Raw genomic sequence first — 16,888 nt, forward strand, 5'->3', positions numbered from 1 at the left:
TTGGAGATACAGCCTTTAAAGAGGCAATTAAGGTAAAATGAGCTCACATGGGTGGTCTCTAATCCAATATGACTGGTATTTTTATGAGAAAAGGGGATCTGGACACAGACACAGACAGAGATGGTCATGTGAAGACACAGGAAAGGTAGCATCTGTGAGCCAAGGAGAGGGGCCTCAGGACAAACCAAACCTGCCGACACTCTGATCCTATACTTCCAGCCTCCAGAACTGTGAGGAATTAATTTCTATTGTTTAAGCCACCCAGACTCTGGTATCTTCTTATGGCAGCCCAAGCGGACTAATACAAGTATGTCAGCTGTCAAGAGCTTGATATGTTTGCTGAATGGCAGGTAGATCAGACTGAGAAGGGAACAGTGAGTGGTACGAGATAGGACTGGAAAGACAGACAGGGACTGGATCACGTGGTGATAAGGAAGCTGGGTTTTGTTCCTAGTAAGTGTGAACAGGTTTTTGCACGGGGGATTGACATGAGTGACTTAGCAGAGCGAAGCGGAAGCAGAAGACCAGTTCTCAGGCATGTGCTGTAGCCCACATGGACGAGGATGTGGCCTGGACCTGGCCTGCTGCTGGTGAAGGAGGTAAGGAGCCAACAGATCTTGCTGCAAGTACCGTGTCAAGGAAAGAGAAGCACACAGGAATCCTATGTTTTGCTCCTATGTGAGACGGCGAATGCTGCCTTTCTTTTCTGAGGGGGAAAACTTGAGGGAAGAATTATCCTAACCCTTGAATGTAGCTTGCTATGTTTTGTTACGTTAAGTGCACCAAGAAATATTTTTCCTTTACTTAAATATTTTCAAGTGTAATATTTGTGGGAAATGCAAAGAATATAAAAGTATACGAGAAAAATCTACCTTTGTAATCTCACTCCTTAGAGTTGAGCACTGCTAACAGGTCATGGTGCATCTTTCCAGATCTTTTTTAAAGTACATTTAATCAATATCTATCTCTGTGTCTCGCTATCTCTCTGTACACCACACACGCACTTAGACACTGATTTATATCATAATAAAAAAGTGACAAAATTCTTAAAAATCATAGCACTCAATGGAACATGCATTTATCTCCTTTTTTTTTTCTAATAACTTTAAGGGAGCTTGTTAAAATTGTGCACAGAAGGACAGAGAGTGGGTGGTAAAACCACCACTTTGAGGAAAAGAGGAGTGGCATTCTCAGATGGCAGTATGTCCTGTTATTCTGGGCTCCAGGTTCTGGATCTTTGCTTTCAATTGGATTTGGGTTTTATTAAGGTAAATTTTGCTCAACGTATTTAAGTGCTGTTTGTCCATAATTTTACAAAAGGATCATTTTGGGGGCCTGGTGAAAAATTATAAATACCAATCAATGGAGCTTTCTTAATTTCTTATTTGATTATTATTATTATTTTAAACACTAGGTATTTTTACATAGTGATCTATTTTTTCCTGACAGTTTTATATGATTAAAGCAAATGTGAACAAGGCAATTCAAAAAACCAAATGTACCTGCTGAATTCACCAAGTCTCCAGATGGGAAAAACAGAAATGAACAGATTCCATATAAAACATGCAAAGGAAAGGACAAAATAAAGTTAAATTCTTCATCTGAAATAGTTTACCAGATTAAAGTTTGTAACCCATAGAGGCACCATAAAATGAGATAAAGTAAAAAAAATTTATGTGTGTCATTACTATGTTATTAAGTGTCATAGAAGAACATTGTAATATGTGGTTTAAATGCTGGAATAGAGGTTCTCACCATAAAACAGCTGATTCTCCACAGTCTACGCTGTCCTGTTCTTCTCAGTCCCCAAAGAACAAGATGGATATTCTAGAACAAATGAGCTACACAGTGCTTTCAAAGAGAATGAGCAAATTCAGACGACCAAATACAGCTCTTGGGGAAGGAAACATAGATAACATAACCTGTATGGGGTCTTTGGGGAGAGAAGTGATGTATCGTCTATGCCAGTCACTGTGATAGCCTTTAAAGCTGGCATCCCATTGAGCCCTTACGTAACCCCCGATGAATACTGTCATCCCATTTTGTAGACAGACCCAGAGACATGAAGTGACCTACCCAAGTTCTTCTATCTAGTACATTACAGAGCAGGGAGGAATACAGATCTGTTGGATCTCAAGGACCAGGTTTCTTCCTCCATAATCCAGTACCTGCTGCTCTGCACCCCACTGGGGCTCACCAGAGCACTCATCAGTGACAAGTTTCACATGTATGTCACTTACCTTTAGCTCTTTTATATTAAAATATTTTAAAATTGTATTTCCTATTTCCATAACTGCATAATAACACTCATTGTGTCTTTTTAATTTTTAATCTCTGATTTTTCATCAACATACTTTTAAAAAAAATTTTTTAAATTTTATGTTTGGCTGTGTTGGGTCTTCATTGCTGCACGCGGACTTCCTTTAGTTGCGGCGAGCGGGGGCTACTCTTCGTTGCAGTGCACGGGCTTTTCATTGCGGTGGCTTCTCGTGTTGTGGAGCACAGGCTCTAGGTGTGCGGGCTTCAGTAGTTGCAGCATGCAGGCTCAATAGTTACGGCACATGGGCCCTAGAGTGTGCGGGCTTCAATAGTTGTGACGTGCAGGCTCTAGAGCACAGGCTCAATAGTTGTGGCGCACAGGCTTTGTTGCTCTGTGACATGTGGGATCTTCCTTGACCAGGGCTCGAACCCGTGTCCCTGCATTGGCAGGCAGATTCTTTTTTTTTTTTTTTTTTGTGGTACGTGGGCCTCTCACTGTTGTGGCCCCTCCCGTCGCGGAGCACAGGCTCCGGACGCGCAGGCTCAGCGGCCATGGCTCACGGGCCCAGCCGCTCCGCGGCATGTGGGATCTTCCCGGACCGGGGCACAAACCCGCGTCCCCTGCATCGTCAGGCGGACTCCCAACCACTGCGCCACCAGGGAAGCCCGGCAGGCAGATTCTTAACCACTGTGCCACGAGGGAAGTCCCTCATTGTGTCTTAATCATCTTTAAGTCTACATTCTCTAGCCCAACTCTTTACACAAAGCGGACATGAAATAGGCCTTATTTGATGGGCTAGTGGAGATTACTCTTTTGGCATCCCAAAGAGAGATTCTCTAAGATAATAAAAGGCTATTTTTATTTGAAACTATCTTATATATACACCTTACATCTTAGTTTAATGTACACCATGAAAATAAAACAGAAAGAGAAACATGGAAAACTTTTATTTAGAAATGTAAAGGTGAAATCAATAGTTCTCATGCTGTGTAGACGAAAGTTATAATCAATTCTTTTTTTTTTAACAGCTTTATTGGAGTATAATTGCTTTACAATGGTGTGTTAGTTTCTGCTTTACGACAAAATGAATCAGTTATATATATATACATATTTTCCCATATCTCTTCCCTCTTGCGTCTCCCTCCCTCCCACCCTCCCTATATAATCAATTCTCGAGAGTTAAATAATTTCTCTTATTGGCTTAATCTTTTCTGTGTTGAAAGAAGTTAAGAATTTTGTTATTTTAAATTATTTCTCAGGAGTAGTATAATTCATTACTCTTCCTTGAACTGCTAATGATTTATTTTGTAAATAATTACAAAATGTGGTGGGTTATTGCTGCATATGTATTTCTCTGTCCACGTTTAAACTCGTACATATAATAACAGATTTTGAACTTTTCTTCACTTCTTTATATTTAACTAATGGAGCTTATCTAGGACACAACAGAAGGTATTTATGCAGGCTAATTGAATAAAATATAGCCAAATTCCTAGTTTTGTGGTGTCATATTGAGCAATTGAATAGTATTTGAATTATATATTACTTCTGAATCTTAAGTTTTATGATACTTATAAATAATACATATTTATTAATATATAGAGTATATAATTCTAAAAGCAGTTACTGTGAATGTGCATCTCATGTAGATACAAAATAGGAAAATAATTTTTTGTGATGAGAGCTCTCAGGAATTACTCTCTTAGCAGCTCTCATCTGTGCCACACAGCAGCACTCATTATATTAATCATGTTGTACATCACATCCCTAGCGCTTATTTATTATATAGCTGGAACCCTTCATCACCATTCAAATATATTAAATTATTATCGACTATATTCCCCATTGTGTACATTTCAGCCCCCTGTCTCATTTATTTTGTAACTGGAACTTTGTACCTCTTAATCTCCTCACCTATTTCACTCATCTCTCCACCTCACTGCCCTCTGGCAACCACCCGTTTTTTTCTTTGCATCTATCTATGACTCTGTTTCTGTCTTGTTATGGTTGCTCTTTTGTTTTGTTTTTTAGGTTCTGTGTATAAGGGAAATCATATGGTATTTGTCTTACTCTGCCTGACTTATTTCACTTAGATTAATGCCCTCAAGGTCTGTTCATGTTGTCACAAAAGGCAAGATTTCAGTCTTTTTTATGGTTGAATAATATTCTATTATACATTATATATATTATCTATTATATATAGGCTATATATATTCTATTGTATATATATAGCTATCTATATATATATAGATATCTCACATATCCTTTACCCATTCATCTATCAATGAGCACTTATGTTGCTTCCATATCTTGGCTATTGTAAATAATGCTCAATGAACATAGGGATGTACATAACTTTTGGAATTGGTGTTTTCATTTTCTTCAGGAAAAATACCTAGAAGTGGAATTGCTGGATCATATGGTAGTTCTATTTTTTTTTTTTTTTTTTTTTGCGGTACGCGGGCCTCTCACTGTTGAGGCCTCTCCCGTTGCGGAGCACAGGCTCTGGATGCGCAGGCTCAGCGGCCATGGCTCACAGGCCCAGCCGCTCCGCGGCATGTGGGATCCTCCCGGACCGGGGCACGAACCCGTGTCCCCTGCATCGGCAGGCGGACTCTCAATCACTGCGCCACCAGGGAAGCCCGGTAGTTCTATTTTTTTAAAATTAATTAATTAATTTATTTATTGGCTGTGTTGGGTCTTCATTGCTGCACGCAGGCTTTCTCTAGTTGCGGCGAGTCAGGGCTACTCTTCGTTGCGGTGCGCAGGCTTCTCATTGCGGTGGCTTCTCTTGTTGCGGAGCACGGGCTCTAGGTGCGTGGGCTCAGTAGTTGTGGCTTGCAGGTTCAGTAGTTGTGGCTTGTGGGCTCTAGAATGCAGGCTCAGTAGCTGTGGTGCACGGACTTAGTTGCTCTGCGGCATGTGCGATCTTCCCAGACCAGGGCTCGAACCCGTGTCTCCTGCATTGGCAGGCGGATTCTTAATGACTGCGCTGCCAGGGAAGTCCCAGTGGTTCTATTTTTAAGTTTTTGAGGAACCTGCACACTGTTCTGCACAGTGGCTGCACTAATTTACATTCCCCCCAAAGGTGCACAAGGGTTCCCTTCCCTCCACATCCTTACTCACACTTATTTGTCGTCTTTTTGATACTAGCCATTCTGACAGCTAGGAAGTGGTATCTCATTGTGGTTTTGATTTGCATTTCCCTGATGATTAGTGATGTTGAGCATCTTTTCATGGGCCTCTTGGCCATCTGTATGCCTTCTTTCAGAAAAATGTCCTCTGCCCATTTTTAATGTTTTTTCTTTCCATTGAGTTGTATGAATTTTTGGTATATTTTGGATATTAAGCCCTTACTTATGAATATCTTTAGTTGCCTGATTTAGATCACAAAATTTTCCCATTGTAAAGAAAGGATAACTTTTTGCCATTAAGATGGAGACCAGCAGTCTTTTCTCTGAAAGAAGTAGGGTAAGATATAGAAAACGTTCCACCCAGAAAGGAAGAGGGAGTAGGAAGCCAACAGTTTCTCCCAGGGATTGTGGAAAGGGGTAGATGGAGATTAGATAAGTGACAAAACTTCTAACTCTAGCCTCAAATCTTAGGGAACAGATTGTGTCGTTTAGTTTAAGGGAAAAACCCAAAGCCGAGGAATGTTAGGCCACTCCCCTTTTGGAACCCTAGAAAGAGTTTGTCTTAGTGTGTGGTCTCAAAAACAACATGGCAGAGGGATAATAGTGGTTCCCATTAGAGTAGCAGTAGCAGCAAAAGATGTCTGGAAAAACAAACTTGTTTCCATCAAGCTGACCTTGGACTGTGTTGTCATGGAAAGGGTCCAGAAATTCTGACATGCTCTCTGGATGAAGTGGAATATATTTAAGAATTTGACTGGTGAACTTGCCAGAGGGTTTATCATAGCAGAGGTGACTGGATGTTTCACCAGGACTGGAGAAAGGCAGACTTGTTGAGGCAGGATGGAATAGAAGTCACAATCAGACCTCATAGGAGACACAAGTGCAGGTGAAAGCTACAGTAGGCCTAGTCATCAAGATATGCAGAAAAGAGAACACAGCTGCCTGGAGGCCAGCAGGGTACAAATGACCAGGTTGACTGGGGACAGCACCATGGAGAGCAGAAATCCCCCCAGATGGAGGAGACAAGGATTGCCGCTCCTTTCCCGCAATGAAGGCATGTGGACCTCCTACACCTCCTGCTTTAACCCAGATCGATCTTGAAGGCGAGTGTGGAGAGGGGAGGAAGTGTGAATGATTAAGCCTTTATTCAAAAGAGACAGAGTCACAGAAAATTGTCCCTTGTACTGGAAGATGTTGAGATGCCACTAGTCTGCAAGGTTAGGATCTCACTCTCTTCCTAATGAGGACTTGTGAGGAAGGGTAGATGCATTTTCTTTGCTCATTTGTAAACCAGTGCAGTCCTGTAATTCTGGCTGACAACTTTCTTCAGGCATCTTTTAAAAAATCAGTTATTTTTCTAGATGGTGACACCACTGAGGCAGGAAGCTCCTTGGAAGCGACACTACCTTGCCACACACTCTCTGCTTCTGATGACTTTAAAGGGTCGTGAACCCACTGAATTATTCCTGGGTGGTCATAATCTGTGGGTGATAGCGCTTCTATCAGGCTCAGCATTTAAGTTTTCCCTTCAGTCTTTAAGAAACATGGACGCTGATTCTCTAAATATACCCTAAAATGTCTTTATTTGGCCAATTACATTTCCTTGTCTTTGGTTGATTAATTAACTTATTCAACAAATATTTGCACCACATGTGCCAGGCACAGTGGACAAAGCTGAAACGTCAGACAGGATCTCTGTCCTCATGGAACTCACGTTTGAATTATTTGGATTAATGTCACTGCACAGGCTCCATGCAACTCTTGCATGCATAGTTTCTTCTTTATTCTTCACAAATATTTCCACTGTCAAACAGCTCATCCTGTATGGGGTACAACATTGGTCATTTTTTCTCCACTTTCATTTTTATTTCTTCTATTTTTATTTCTCTTGTAATTTTATGCCTTTTAATACTACTTTCAACATTCTCACTGTGTGTTTGCACTTCTAGGACCTTATAAAGTCCCTAATGTTTGGAAGATAGTTAACAATTAATCACCTATAGAGAAAACACATCGACTAATAAAATCCACAATGGCCAGTTCTGTAACAACCTGCTACAAACACTAACACTATGTGTTGGTGATGAGCTTTTGCTCCAAGGCATAGCTTTGTTCCTATCTACAGAAACCTCTGAGTCGAAAATTTTTTAATTAAAAAAATTCTACTTTTTAGAAAAGGGCCGATTTAATTATTTAATTGAAGTAAAAAGAGATGATAAAGTAGGTACTAGAAAGACAAACTTTAATAATTAGAAATTCCTGCTTTTTAGAAACTTATTGCCTGGATGAAGAGACAATTATCTAAAAATAATCAACCTCACTAATCGTCAGGGAAATGCAAAGCAAAACCGTAATGAGATATCACCTCACACCTGCTGGAATGTCTGTCATCAAAAAAGACAAGAGATAACAAGTGCCGGGGAAGCTGTGGAGAAAAGGGGACCCTTGTGCACTATTGGGGGGAATGTAAGTTGGTGCAGCCACTGTGGAGAACAGTACAGAGATTCTTCAAAAAATTAAAAATAGAACTACCATACAATCCAGCAGTTCCACTTCTGGGTATATATCCAAAGGAAATGAAAGCAAGATATTAAAGAGATATCTGTACTTCCATGTTCATTGCAGCATTAATCACAATAGCCAAGATATGTCAATAACTGATGGATGAATGGATAAAGATGTGGTATTATACACACACACACACACACACACACACACACACACACACACACACCATGGAATGTTATTCAGCCATGACAAAGAAGAAAATCCTACCCTTTGTTGACAACATAGATGGACCCTCCTATTTTAATTGGACAAATTATACTAAGTGAAATAAGCCAAACAGAGAAAGACAAGTCATGCACGGTATCACTTACATGTGGAATCAAAAATAAAAGTCAAAACTCATAGAAACAGAGTAGAAAAGTGGTTGCCAAGGGTTAGGGGGTGAGGAAAATAGGAAAAAGTTGGTTAAAAAGTTACTATGATTTTCACCTATAAGATGAATAAAGTTCTCAGATCTCCTATAAAATATGGTGAGTATATTTTATAACACTGTATTGTATAATCAAAATTTGCTAAGAGAGTAAAACTTAAATGTTCACACACACAGAAAGATGTGATGTGATGGACATGCTAATTAACTAGATAAGGGGAATTCTTTCACAATGTGTACTTATAGCAAATCACCACAAGGTACACTTTTGTTTTTTTTTTTTTTAGTGGTACGTTGGCCTCTCACTGTTGTGGCCTCTCCCATTGCGGAGCACAGGCTCCGGACGCGCAGGCTCAGCGGCCATGGCTCACGGGCCCAGCCGCTCCGCGGCATGTGGGATCCTCCCAGACCAGGGCACGAACCCACGTCCCCTGCATCGGTAGGCGGACTCTCAACCACTGCGCCACCAGGGAAGCCCCACAAGGTACACTTTAAATATCTTACAATCTCATAGGTCAATTATACCCCAGTAAAGCTGAAAAAAAGATGATTTATAAATTCTGTACTTGTATTTTGGAATATCTTGACTCATGGGAAGAACCTTCTAGTGGAACTCCTATTTTAATTGGACAAATATTTATTATATATTGGAATTGCAGTGGAATGAGAGTGCCTACCTATAATTTTGCAGGGTCTGTGTTTGGAAAAGTATTTAAGGGGTAATAAATCAACTTATATTAAGAACTTTCCTTAAAAGGAAACATTCTTTGAATAGACAACGTTAAATGAAATTACTTGGCCTACAAAATTGATCTGTTCCCAAACAAAAAAGATGAGGAAAATAGAAATGAGGATAGACTTCCTTTAGCAGACATTTTTCTGAGTACCTCAAAACCTTTAGAAAGTATTTTTCTTAATTAATAAAAAGTATGTTTCATAGGAAAAATTCCATTGAAAGTGTTATAATTTTATATCTACTTATCAAAAATGCAATTTTGAAGATTTCAGGAAACTTTATGAAAAATGTAAAAATAATAAAACTATCATGAAAATAAAATTCCTCAAAAGATACTATAAAACAATTTTAGATATTGAAATATGTATCATAACTAATTATTAATTTATGTTATTTTTAATGTTCAGTTAGTCATGAATTTTTTCAATTTGTTTTATTTTAAAGCAATTATAATTTTGAAAAATTTTGAATAAAATTATTTAGTAGGTTTACTAATGTAATAAAACCAACTCTCAATAAATATTTCAAAAAGTCCTATAAGTTTAATGACTTTGTGTTTTTGCTCATGTTCAGATGTATCCCAGTTGACAACAGATTTTATAGACATCTTATTTTAGTAGCTGCATGACCTTAAGAAAATCACTTAACTACATTAGTCTTATTTTTCTTATGTACAAATGGGGATGATGTTACTTATGTCAAAGTTAAGTATGAGGGATAAAGAAAATAATATGTGTCAAGTGCTAATCACAGTCTAGCAATATTATTAATATTATAATGGTTCTTAAAAAAGGGCTACAATCAACTAGACAATCCCAAGTATTCAAGGAATACTTTCTACTTGCCTAATACTTTTCTTGGTATTATGACCTGCAGGAATAAGTCTCTTATAACCTACTGAAGAGATACCACAAGCAGCCATGAAAAATATGGAAAAAATGATTATATGTGGCAGATTATAGTTTTAAATACTTACCTGTATGCTTACAGAAGTAGAAAAGGCATTAGTGATTGGAGAGAACATGATAAGCTGGTGTTATCGTTTGGTCTTTACAATATGCCTAGTATTATGTGAGGAACTGGAAATTCAAGAAGACAGAGTTCTTATTCTCAAGAAGCTCAGAATCTCCTGAATCAAGGAAGGCACCACATGTCAGGTGAGAGGCACTGTTTGGGGCAAAAGAATAGAGCATTATGGGAAGGGAGTAAGCATTTTAGGTGTGGTGAGCTTGGTTTACCTGAGGCATTGGCTTGGCTGGAGGGGAGGGGGTATTGGAGAGTGGTGGGCGGTAGGGCTGGGTAGGCAAAGAGAGAAATTCCACAGTAAAAACACTTGGGAATGCTTTCTGAGCATGCCATCAGTGTGTTGCCTGGCAGAAGAATATTTTTCCTGAGCCCTGTTAGGTTGTTAAGTTTTCCATTATTAGCTTTATAATTCTTACATTCCTCCTGTATTATGCTGAGAACAAACAATGTGGGCTTCAATCTTTTTAACACTTGTTCCTGTATCAACCAGTTCTCAACCACATGGAAGGATGGAATTAAGAGCCACACTGGTGTGGAGTAATTGCATGGGTTGATTTTTTCCAGAAGTTGACAGAGAAAGACATTCTGTGCCACTCATAGCCTTTTAGATACCATCTCCTAATCTTATAGGAGAGAACCGAGGCTCATGGCAGTTGCCTAAGATCACTTGGATATATGTGGAGGGCTGGGACCCAGACTCCATCTCCTGATGCCAGGCAGTGGCTTATTCTGCTTGATCAGCATCCCCGGAATGGGCTGCTAGGGACACTCATTCCAGAAGGTATTAATTGGAGCTCCCAGAACAAAGGGTTCTAGGGAGAAAAAGAGTCTTGGAAATACTGCGTGTTAAATCCTTCTCTTGGGGATCCAGGTTTCATAGTAGCACATTAGAAACTTAAAGGAGTTCCAAAGGTAAAAACAAAACAAAACAAAACCCCCCAAAACAAAAAACTTCTTTAACAGTGTTAATAGTTAAGATGACATATCTGCAGAGAAAGACTTTCTTTGTACATCTTGCTAATGGGGAATTGTTTTCCCTTAACACCAGTTTGGGATGACCTCACACCCCTCGTCCTCATTTCTCAAATTAGCGTGGCCCACAGCCTTTGCTGGGTGCAGCTGAAGTCAGAAGGACCAGGATTCTTAGCAACAAGAAAAGTCACGGTCTTCACAACAGGACTTTACACTCACAGGAGATTGAAGGAAAAACGGGCACCTCCGTTTTACTGAGTGTCACCAGACCATTGATGCATCTACTGGGCTGAAGTATGAGCTAAGTATATCTTATTTCTCGTTTATTGAAAGCAGTATGGCTAGCAGGGAAGAGTTTGTATTTGGTGTCAGCTACCTTGTTCTTGTCTAGCTATGGCATTTAGCAGTTCTGTGATCTTGGGGAAGTTATTTAATCTTTTTGAGCCTCCATTTCCTTATTCGTAGAATGGGGATAATAATTTCCCACCCTCAGAATATTTGTAAGAATGAGATGCTATAGTACAGAACATATAACATGCCACATACAGTGCATAATATACGTGTTTAAGATTCTTAGCAGTGGGACTTCCCTGGTGGTGCAGTGGTTGAGAGTCTGCCTGCCGATGCAGGGGACGCGGGTTCGTGCCTTGGTCCGGGAGGATCCCGCATGCCGCGGAGCGGCTGGGCCCGTGAGCCACGGCCACTGAGCCTGCGCGTCCGGAGCCTGTTGCTCCGCAACGGGAGAGGCCACAGCAGTGAGAGGCCTGCGTACCGCAAAAAAAAAAAAATAAAAAAAAAAAAAATAAAAGATTCTTAGCAGAATTCTTGGCATATAGTATGTGCTCATAGATGTAGCTATATGAGTATCATGTTATCGCTCCTTTGTACTGAGTGTATGTGACAGGCATGTGCTAAGTGCCTTTACATACATAAACATATATGTAATACAAACATGTATATAAATGAGCTTTATATTTTGTATATTTGCAATAGTAGTTGTCATTTCCTATGTGCCAAGTACTCTGCTAAGCCTTTTTATGAATTATCTAATTTAGTTTTGACAATAGTCATGAGGGGTTAGTATTTCCATTTTGTGGAGGAGAGAATTGAGGTGCAGAAAGGTTAACTTATGTAAAGTTAACCCCCTTATCTAGGGGCCGAGCTAGGCTTTGAACCAGCCGAATGTTATGCTCTTATACCTCTTTAATGAAGATAAAAATTGCTTAATTTCGAATTGTAAATTCCTATTTTCATATTAGACATACAGAGTATAATAAACTTGGTAGTCAGGAATTGTTTTAAAATTTATAAAACAATATTAAAATTGAGCTAAAAATTTTTAAAAATCCATCATACAACCATCCAAACATAACTTTCATGTGTTATACTCCCTTCTAGCCCTTGTGCAAAAAATATTTTTCCATGATTGTAATCAATGTCGTATTCTTATCAATGACAATTAAATTATAATGGTTTTAATGTTTCATTTTCATAATTATCGTCTTCAGTAGCTGCATACTGTTTCATCAAGACAACATAACAATTAGCCCACTCATTCTTCTACTTGTCAGACTTTGATCTTTCTCCACCCTCCCTTTATTTGGCATGATCTAGCATTATATTTAATGCTACAAAACAAAACAATCCCCCCTGAATCATCCATGTTAATTGTCAGTTTTGAACTCAGTATTTCTTTAACAAAATGCATCTGGGATTCCAGATATAGAATACCGTTATCCTTTGGAAAGGCTACTTAGTATTTTCTGGCATTTTAAAGCCTGTGGGAGGTTGCACAGGTGTGATTCTTTCTTAGGCACATGGTACAGCCCGTTCATGCAAACGTCGCCATTGGACATTATCTCACACAACCTTTACATTCGGAAACAGACAAGGGAGAGACTGAGTGATGCCAAAGTCCCATAGAAGAGAAACCCGTCTCCAGTTATCCGTCACCCCTTGAAATAAGTCACACAGTGTCAACCACTCTGCTACAATGGACTTCCAGGTCTGGTGATTTGTTTTCTGTCATCTTCCTCTTCTGGCTATCCCTTCAGTTATGTATGCTCATTGCTGTTAATAAAAGACTATCTGCCTCTTTTATTTCATTCAAAAGATACTTATTATGCCTCTGCAATTTCTGGATCCAAAAAACATTTTTTTCCCCTAATTGAATCCACCTGCACTAAAATTATAAGTTTTATTCTCCTTATTCCCTTCATTATTACAGGTTTTGACAGAATATGGGATATTCATACTCACTTCATTCACTGCACTGTTTTCTGAGGTTATGGGATCCATACAGAAATGGCTTGGCTACAGTATATTTTGCCATCTAACTTTTAGCTACTGAACAGTGCCACCTTATCTACTTTGGGATCATACTCATATTAGACAAAAAAGTTTATTGTGGGTTTAAAAACTTCTTTTTCCAGACTGAGGCATACACTGAATTCAGTACTGCAACTTATCCCAACAGTGCAGGAACTGCTTTAAAAATGGTTCATTTTTCCAGAGTATCCTGAAAGCCTAGGCTTTGTGATCTTTCTTGGAGAGCCAAGTACAGCTTGCCTCCGTTTACAAACCTAGGGGAAATGATCATTGCACAAACTTCATATTTTTAAATGGAAACGAAAAAAGCAATAGCTCTCCAAAGACTCCTTTAAGAAAGGCAAGTTTATGGAACTCAAATATTTTCTGAAATGTTTGGTCTCATGGTATATTTACAGTAGGAAGCCACTATTTTCCTTGAGCCCTCGAACTTTCATTTTAAGACCTATAATCATTCTACAGCTATAAGTTAACTGCTGAAGGATGGAATTTTACAGGATGTGCTACGGACAGGGTGTGAACAGAGGAAAGCGTATGTTTTCACACTTCAGGTTGTTAGGGGAAAAATGGCATTTGAGCATAAATTGGCATTAGAAGGAAGGAAAGTCTTGGTTGGTAGGAAAAAAAAGTCTGCTCTGTTGAACTGCAATGTTTGAGGTCTTCAAAATCATGTACAATTTTTTTCGTGTTTTACATTTTTAAGCAAACTTGAAAGAAACATTGGGAAGGGAGGGATCTTGTGATCCTAGATTGAGGTTGGATTTCCATGGGCATTTTCATTTTCCACAGTGCCAGTACTGCAAGAAGAACTGAAAGAAGACCTCATGCGGCAGAAGAAAACTGGATGATGGAGACATAACATTGAGAGCAGCAGGAGAAGAAAAGGAGGCAAAAGAGGAGGCTGGGCAGTGGTGGCCCAGAGGACGGATGATGGAGGCTGGGACTAGGGATTAGCGTGGGGCAGTGGAACTCGTGAAAAGTGGATGAGTTCGAAATCTATTTTGTGTGTAGAACTGACAGTAATTGGGATGGATTTTTTTTAAAAAAATGAAGACTGAGTGATGAGGCACTATCAAGAGTGATTCTCAGAATCCCTGCTTGAGAGACTGGGTGATGGAAGCGGCACCAGTTAAGGTGGAGAGCACAACTGGAGGAGGAGATGTGCAAACCAAGTGTGATTTGTGAGCCTCAGGTGGAAGTATAAAGCAGGCAGTTGAATGCATGGAGCTTAGAAGTGAGTGTAGGATGAAAATATAAACTTCGAAATCATTAGAATATATAGATGATATTTAAATGATGGGACTGTGGTGTATATGTACACACACACACACACACACACACACACACACACACACACACAATGGAATATTACTCAGCCATAAAAAAGAATGAAATGATGTCATTTGTAGCAAAATGGGTGGACCTAGTGCTTATTATACTAAGTGAAGTAAGCCAGATAGAGAAAGACAAATACCATATGATATCACTTATGTGTGGAATCTTAAAAAAAGATACAAATGAACTTATTCCCAAAACAGAAAGAGACTCACAGACACAGAAAACAAATTTACGGTTACCAAAGGGAAAAAGAAGGTGGGGGGAGAGATAACATATTCACACTACTATATATAAAATAGATAACCAACAAGGACCTGCTGTATAGCCCAGGGAACTACACTCAATACCTTGTAATAACCTATAAGGGAAAAGAATCTGAAAAAGAGTATACATTTATGTATGTATAACTGAATCGCTGTGCTGTACCCCTGAAACTAACACGATATTGTACATCAGCTGTACTTCAATAAAAAAATTACGAGACTGGGAGTAATAACAGCAACTATATCAAACCGTGAACAACTCCAAGGCTGTTTGTTCCAAGAGGTACATAATGCTATCTGACTCATTAGAATGACTCTTTTGGTTGAAGTCATATACCCACTAGTCACTAATGGCCTGAAGTTTTAGTGGCAAAATCATGTGGATATTCCTTCTCTTTTTTATCCATGTTTTCCAATAATACAAAAAATATTTTTGTATAAAAGAGCAGCTCTTGATTGGAGTCCTATCTATCTAATATATGTATTTAGATTTGAATTTGCTCCATGAAACTCAGGTGGAAAAAAGTCACATTTTAATATATTTTGTTACTCAAATATAACCTGGCTTCCAGGCTCCGTGCTTTATTGGTGGGAAATTTAACTGTAGTTCTGCTTTTATGAGAAGATTCTATTCTTCCAGAGGCTTTGGCAAAAGCTCCAGGGGCTTAACTGGTCAGAAAACTTGGACCAGGACCCTCTGAGCCCCTCATTTTCCCATGGGTATAGTAGCCACATCTTCATTAGCCAGTGAGAAGCTGCCTTTGCCTTAAAGGAAGCCATGTAGGATTTAATTTTGAGCTGAAAGTTGGGCTGATCTTCCAACCAGAATCTCTAACTGAGAATCTCAAAAATTTCATGTTTCTATTTCTACGGAGGTCCCTGGGAGAGAAGGATCCAGGCTGTGGACTTTGCAGGCCCTTCCTGGGCCCAGGAGAGGCTGGCTTTGCCACTTCGCAGCCCATCCCTTTTCTACTGCGTGTCCATCACCAGGTGTAATTTCAGGGTTTTTTCTCTTGCCTACCTGGATCAGAGACTAGTTTCTTGGGGGACCAGGACATTCCCCCTCCCCACCTGGTTTGTGGTTTTCAAGCTCCACCAGGCCTGCTTTTGCTTTCACGTGATGCCTGTGCCCTTGATTTCAGATTGGTGGGTGCAGCTTGCTCCAGTCCACTCACCTTGCCCACACGTAAAGCTAACCAACGGGCAGTTGCACTTCTCAACCCCCTTGTTGTGGTTGTGCAGTGTGGTCCTTAGCCTCACTGTGGGCTCAGTCCTTCTCCGGCAAACCCTGGACCTTTGCCTGTTGCCCGACTAGTCACACTGACTAGTCACAAGCAATCGGACTGACAGGCCTGCCCACTGGTAGGTATGAGCTATCTTATCTGCTAGTGTGTTTTGGAAGGGCCCTCAGGAAAGGTGCTGACCCCAGGCTTCCCAACAGCTGACAAAGCAGCTGACTGAGCTTTCAGCTGCTCTGATAATGTCTTGTCCACTTTAGCTGGTTACAGATTAGGCCAGTTCCCCTGAAATCATCTGTTTGACACCTGTTTCTCAAATATTGGATGTGGGCCATCACGGCCTTCCTCTGCTTTTTTCTATAATGGCATCGGTAGTTGAAAAAAATGAGAGATGTGTCAGGGTTTAGTCAAATTGATCTCAGAGCAAAGCAAGTGGCTGAAAATTGTCCTGCTGTACTTGTTTTTAAGAGACCATCCACATTTCCTGAGTCTAAAGGGACCGTGGCTAGAACCCCTCCAATCCGTCCACATTGTAGTGTGTATCTACACACACACCTGTTCAACTGGCCTCCTGGCGTTCATTCAAACAACTGACATGCTCTGATCTCTGGTATTCAACACATCGGGGTATCTGTTTTCATTAGTGAGACAGTCA

At 39.8% G+C, this 16,888-nt stretch overlaps 1 pseudogene; it reads left to right on the forward strand.

The window, feature by feature from the left end:
• The first annotated feature begins 563 nt into the window (after positions 1-563).
• The window catches only part of LOC116763332, a 68,317-nt pseudogene continuing 51,992 nt past the window's right edge, over positions 564-16,888 (forward strand).

Source organism: Phocoena sinus, chromosome 12, assembly GCF_008692025.1.
Source record: "Phocoena sinus isolate mPhoSin1 chromosome 12, mPhoSin1.pri, whole genome shotgun sequence".
Lineage (NCBI taxonomy): Eukaryota > Metazoa > Chordata > Mammalia > Artiodactyla > Phocoenidae > Phocoena > Phocoena sinus.